This window comes from Leptonychotes weddellii, chromosome 8, assembly GCF_054177405.1.
Source record: "Leptonychotes weddellii isolate Sample4059 chromosome 8, ASM5417740v2, whole genome shotgun sequence".
Lineage (NCBI taxonomy): Eukaryota > Metazoa > Chordata > Mammalia > Carnivora > Phocidae > Leptonychotes > Leptonychotes weddellii.
Genome location: NC_138376.1, coordinates 61,774,940 through 61,781,865, shown reverse-complemented (window position 1 = coordinate 61,781,865; position 6,926 = coordinate 61,774,940). Strand labels below are relative to the sequence as shown.

Sequence of the window (6,926 nt, the reverse complement as noted above, 5' to 3'; positions counted from 1 at the left end):
TGTGGACTCTAAGAAACAAACTGAGGGTTCTAGCGGGGGAGGGGGGTGGGCAGATGGGTCAGCCTGGTGATAGGTATTAAAGAGGGCATGTATTGAATGGAGCACGGGGTGTTATACGCAAACAATGAATCATGGAACACTACATCAAAAACTAATGTAGTGTATGGTGATTAACACAACATAATAAAATAAAAAAAAATTAGTGGATAGCTTCTTTTTTTGTGTCTTTAGCCTCTTCCTCTCTACTGCCTTCTTCCCATGCTTAAATTGCTTTAATTCTGAAAATAATTGCCTTGACCCTAACATTCTTTCCTCCAACAGCCCTTGTCATTCTTCCCATAAAAACATAAAAATAAAATATTTTTCTTGACCCTGTTTCCCTCCCGTTTCCATCTCCATCTCCATCTCCATCTCATTCTTTCTTTTCTTATCTACACTCTTCCAAGGACTACTGTACACCTGCTGTCTCTGTTCTTCATCTTTTATTTATTCCTCAGCACACTGCCCTCCAGCTTGGGCTCTAGCATATATGACTAAAATGGCTCTCTGAAAGATCACCAGGATGGAATCACCAGATCCAGTAGTTATTTAGCATTTTCTTTCTTGACTGACTTTTCTTCTGTTTGTTGCTACTTCTTCCCTTTGGTTCCATGGTACCATATACTTTCTTGCTTCCCACTCCTTTTTGATCATTTTTTTTTACTTAGCCATCTTCCCCTGTATCACATTCTTCTGCCCTTTTCCCTAAATGTTTATCTTCATTTGGGTTCTCTCCTTTAGCCACTCACTGAATAGTGTTATCAATCCACACGACCTAAATACAACTGCAGGTATTCAAACTCCAGAGCTTTATCTCTGACAGATTTCTAGGCTGAGTTCCAGACCTGTGTATCTAACTACCTTCTTGACATTGCCCCCCGAGCAGCACACAGATAGGAAGCACAAACTCGTAAGTTCAAAACTGAACTATTTTCCTTGCAAACTTTTTTTCTAGTCATCCAAACAAGAAAACGTATGATCATTCTTGACTTTTTCCTCACCCATTCTATGCATTTAATCACTAAGACCTGTTGATTTTTATCTCTTAAATATTTCCTCCCTCTCAACTTGCTTCTCTCTTGGATTGTTGCCATATCCTCTCTCCTCAGTAATTGCAAGACCTTCTAACTCGTCTACGTACCACCAGCCTCCAACTCTCAAATCTACTCCCCCTCAACTGCTTTCCGAATTTAGACTCTTTCAGCAGCCGTCTGTTACCTGTAATAGATTATAGTTATATAATTTTATAATTATATAGTTTATAATTTTAGTTTTATTTATGTATGTAGTATATATATGTATACATTATATATTTATATGTATATAAAACCATATATATAATTACTATTAGTATGTAGTAGAAGGCCCTGCATGATCTTATCCCAACACTTCTCCAGCATCAGCAACACTATAATACCTACAGTTTCATATGTGTTCTGTGTTCTTGCTCCTTTTACATTTTGGGAGGCTTGGTATACAAATGGAGCTTGTATTCTGGGTCGTTACTGTAAGATACTTGATTGAGCCATTTCCTTAAGGAAATCCTCCTTACCAGTCTCTTCTTCTTTTTTTTTTTCTCTTACACTGCTCAGATTCCACAGAGAAGATTTTTTCAGTCTCTTTCTTGACATTAGCTTTCTTTTTTTTTTTTTAAGATTTTATTTATTTATTAGAGAGAGAGAGCACAAGTGGGGAGGGGCAGAGGGAGAAGCAGACTCCCTGCCTCCCATCTGAGCAGGGAGCCAGATGCGGGGCTTTATCCCGGGACTCTGGATCATGACCTGAGCCAAAGGCAGACACTTAAGCAACTGACTGAGCCACCCAGGCACCCCTGATAGTAGCTTTCTGCTAGGATGAGCTTTTTGCCAGTATTCTTTGAGCCAAGTAGGGGAAGATTGGGGGTCCTCCATATTGAGTATGTAAATTTGCATTTAATCTTCTTGTTTTCAAGTATGGCATCCTTGTACCCAATTATACCTGATGCCTGACAGTTATGCCTGTTGTCTTACAATCCAGATATCCTTTCTAGAAAATAAACTTGTAGTTTTTAAATAAACCTCCAGAGTGTGGAGGGTCAGCCATCTGCTAGAAGGTGAGAAAAATGGACCTAGATTATAACTACTACTCAACAGATTTTTGAGCAGCCTCCTGTTTTTCGCCTCTTCTTCATCTGCACTTTCAGAGGTACTTGGTGCCTCCTATAGCCAGGCCTTTTGAGAGTTCTGCTTTCTCAATCCAGTTGCTTCTTAGCATTCCCCATGGCTGGCCAAGAATTCAGCTTTTTCACATCTACTCTCTGTTGCCATTTGCCCATCTGCCTTCTAGCTTCTAAAATTTTGTTACTATCCTCTTCTGGTTCCTTGATCTTTTTTTTTTTTTTTTTTTAATCGTCTTTCTGTTGTTTTAGTAGAGTTTATTTGGGGGAGGGAAAACTAAATTATGTGTTCAGTCCCTCATTTGGCCAGTCCACCCTGCCTCCATGTCTTTGCACATGCTTGCCCTGTCGGAGGTCCTGGACCTCTTATGTTAATCCTTTGATACCGTGCTCGGGTAGCATATACTCCTAATGCTGTGGCCCCTGATTCAACAAAGTTACTCCTGCTCCCCTTGCTTCTAGTTCTGTCTGATCTATTTAGTTAATGGCACGTGAGGATTATAATTGATTACATATCCGTCTCCTTTGCTAGTTATACATAGTAATTCTAATCAGATTTACCAAATTACTGCATTAGTAAACGTCATCCTTTGATCAGTGTTAAATATTAAGTACTCTAAAAGTTATAGTACAGACATAAACGTCAGCCTATCTTTGCGTATCTAAAACTTTAGTTTTCAATCTCAAAACAAAAATTACTTTGGAACAATTTATTGTGAAACTTGCATTTTTGTGAAATATTGTCTTGCTGTAGGGTGCCTGGGTGGCTCAGTCAGTTGCATTTACTACCTTGACTGTAGTGAAATTTAAATCAAAATAGTACCAGGAAGTAGGACTAGGACATGTGCAAGAATCATGTTCAATTAACTTTTTGGTAGTGCTAAAAGTATCTTTTTGATTTTTATTAACTAATTCTATGAAGAGAAGTTTATGTCCTCATGAGATGTTATGGAATATACTTTTAAATAGAAGGCTCTGCCATCCAATGTAGACAGAGGTTTATTTTCTCTTATTTGAGGTAATATGTACAAACTTAAAACATCTTGGCTTTTAATACAGAATGATCCAGCATAACCATAAAAAGATGTCACCATATTATAGTCTGGATCTCCTGAAATTTTTATTCTATCTGTTCTTAAATGCCCAGGTCTATTTAAAATCAAAATGATAATACAAACACAGTGATTGCTGATAATACTTCAACTTTGATTCTTCAGCTGGTTAAATCTTGTGGTTCTGGTAGAATCTATAGAGACCCTTAAAATGATAGAATCTCAGGGTTGGAAGGGAGCTTAGAGTCCCTCAAATCCAAACTTTGGGCCAGTTTACTTCAAAAAGCCTGAGATTGAGATAGCTTGAGCTACTATTAGTGAATAACTACTTATCTAGTGACTGGATACTTAACACCTCTCTAAAATTCTCTTTTTTTCTATTTAACAGCTCTTGTGAGTCTGTCTTGATGTAAGAGACAAACCATTCTGATACCGTTGTGTTGTCTTTTCTACATAGATTGCTGTAGTTTTACATAGGCTCTCATTTTATTGTATTTATTATTATTTTTTTGAGTATAGTTGTCACACAATGTTATGTGAGTGTCAGGTGTACAACCTAGTGATTCAATAACTCTATATGTTATGCTGTGCTCACCACAAGTGTAGCTGCCATCTGTCACCATACAACACTATTACATTACCATTGACTATATTTCTTACGCTATGCCTTTTATCCCTGTGACTTGTTCATTCTGTAACCGGAAGCCTGTATCTCCTACTGCCCTTCCCCCATTTTGCCCATCCTCCCTCTCTGGCAACCATCAGTTTGTTCATTCTCTGTATTTATAGATCTGACTCTGCTTTTTGTTTATTTATTTATTTATTTATTTATTTTGGTTTTTGCTTTTCTATTTTGTTAATTATAAAGGCAAGTTTCCCCACCCAAACCCAGAAATCAGTGGTAAGAATAATAACATAGGAAAAACCCCTACACCATATCATAAAAACCTTCAAGCACGGGTGAGGTGTGTCCTGGGGGCAGGGAATGGACAGAGGCCCGGGCACCAAGGATCAGGCAGAGATATCGGGGCATGGAGGCTGCCATCCCCTCAGCCTACCAGCCTCCTCTGGGTCTTCACCAGCAGGAACACGGCACGCAAACTTCAGTGCATGAGCTCGTAAACCATGGCACTGTTCTTGGAGCCCATGACCAGATACTGGTTGTCAGAAGACACATCACAACACAGGACGTCCGTAGGCTCCTCTACCTGAAACAGCCTTTGTAGAGAAGGTGTGGCTGTTCAGTGGATCGCCTCGTCCAGTGTGGTCACAAAATAGCTCCCATAGAAGGCAAACTTGAGGTTGTGGTGGTTGACGTATAAGGACTGCCTTAAACTTCTCCCTCTGGTGCTTGTGGAGAATTATGATATTGCTTGTTCTCAGGCCTACTAGCATCCACTCCTCACTGGGGCCGTGGGTAATGCTAAGATCTCATGCCGTAATTCGTGCTGCTGCAACCTCTGGTAGCTCCTCAGGTCCCAGAAATATAGTCTGGTGTCTTCACCTCCTGTCCAGAACTTATTGCCTGCGATGTCCACACAGTGGGACATTTTGTTTTTTAGATGCCACACATAAGTATTTGTCTTTCTCTGTCTGGCTTTCTTCACTTAGCCTAATATCTTCTAGGTCCATACATGTTGTTGCAAATGGCAAGATCTCATTATGGCTGTGTAATACTCCATTGTGTGTGTGTGTGTGAGTGTGTGTGTACACACACCACACCTTCTTTATCCATTCACCTATCAGTGGACACTTGGGTTGCTTCCAGATCTTGGCTATTGTAAATAATGCTGCAGTAAATATAGGGGTACATGTATCTTTTTGAATTAGTGTTTTCATTTGTTTGCAAATATATCCAATATGAGGTTAATATCCAAAATATGTAAAGAACTTATACAACTCAACACCAAAAAACAAATAATCTGATTAAAAATAGTCAGAGGACCTGAATAGACATTTTTTCAAAGAAGACATACAGATGGCCAACAGACACATGAAAAGATACTCAACATCACTCATCATCAGGGGAATGTAAATCAAAGCTACAATAAGATTATAACCTTATACCTGTCAGAATGGCTAAAATAAAACAAGACAAGAAATAACAAGTGTTGGCAAGTATGTGAAGAAAAAGGAACCCTTGTGCACTGTTGCTGGGAATGCAAATTGGTACAACCATTGTGGAAAACAGTATGGAGATTCCCCCCAAACCTAAAAATATAAATACCATATAATCCAATAATTCCATTGCTAGGTATTTTCCCAAAGAAAACAGGTTTTCATTTTAAATAATGTATAGAAGAGTAGCCTCTACTTAATGTATGACTTACCACAGTTCATACTTTATTATAATGGTGGCTCAAAATTGCAAGCATTTTATTTTCATGTTTCACATTGTTTCTAAATAAAAAACATGTGACACACAGGTCTTCAATAATATCATTTATCGTGATCTTATTTATGACTACCAAATTCTACAAGAAAGAAACAAAGAACCAAAAGATTGAAAAGAACAAACATACTATACTGATGGTAAAATGTTTAATTCATCTTTGGTACTTGGCATATGTAACACTTCATCATTGTGTCATTCATCAAACCTATTCTAAATCTATTTTTTTTAAACCAAATATGGGTGTTTAAAGTTTAACTAAGTTTTGCTACCTTGTGAGTGATTTGGAACCATTATAGGTAGAGTGTTATTTAGAGGAGTAAAATGTAGATACAGCTGCAAAGTACTGCAGGAGGGTCCAAAGTTTTATTTCAGACATGAGCCAATAAAGTAGTTGAGCTATGTAATTATGTTTAAAAGCAAGAAAACTGCTCTGTGATCCGTGAAAGCTTATATGTCAACGTAGTAAATGTAGAATTGGTGAAGTTTCTGTGACCCTGGGGCATGATGAAAACAACTCAGTCTTCATCCTAAATAAATTTTACGTTAATTTTGTCTGGCACCTTCGGAATCCATCCATAATTATCATAGGTAGGAAGCCAATTAAAGGATGCATAACATCAGATTTTAATTGCTATTAACTATCAGTTTTTCAGATTGAAGATTAAATTAAATTCCAAATGTATTGAAAACCTCATTACCACCACCACCATTATCAGCAGGCATTTACTGGACACTTACTTTGTGTAGACGGGATCAGCAGTAGGTTTCAGAGTCCCTAGAGTAATTAGGTGGGAGAATCTAATAGCACTTAGTACTGTTTTATCTCACACAGTGCAACTATTTTACAGATGAGGGAACTGATATACAAAATAATTTCTCTAGGGGCACCTGGGTGGCTCAGTCAGTTAAGCATCTGCCTTTGGGCTCAGATCATGATCCCAAGGTCTCCCTCTCCCTCTGCACCTCCCCCAGCTTGTGCTCTGTCTCTCTCACTCTCTCTCAAATAAATGAATACAATCTTTAAAACAAAACAAAACAACAAAATAATTTCTCTAAATTCATCCAGCTAGTAAACAGGTTGAGCTGGAGTCCACATAAGAATCCAAACCCCAGGGGCGCCCGGGTGGCTCAGATGGTTGAACGTCTGCCTTTGGCTCAGGTCATGATCCCAGAGTCCTGGGATCAAGCCCCGCATCGGGCGCCCTGCTCAGCGGGAAGCCTGCTTCTCCCTCTGCCTCTCTCTCTCTCTCTGACTCTCATGAATAAATAAATTAAAAAAAAACAT

General features: G+C 38.6%; 1 protein-coding gene across 2 annotated transcripts in view; it reads left to right on the top strand.

Moving 5' to 3' along the window:
• Positions 1–6,926, top strand: part of ME1 (malic enzyme 1) — a 98,720-nt gene that overhangs the window by 56,378 nt on the left and 35,416 nt on the right. The gene's annotated exons all lie outside the window — the stretch shown is intronic.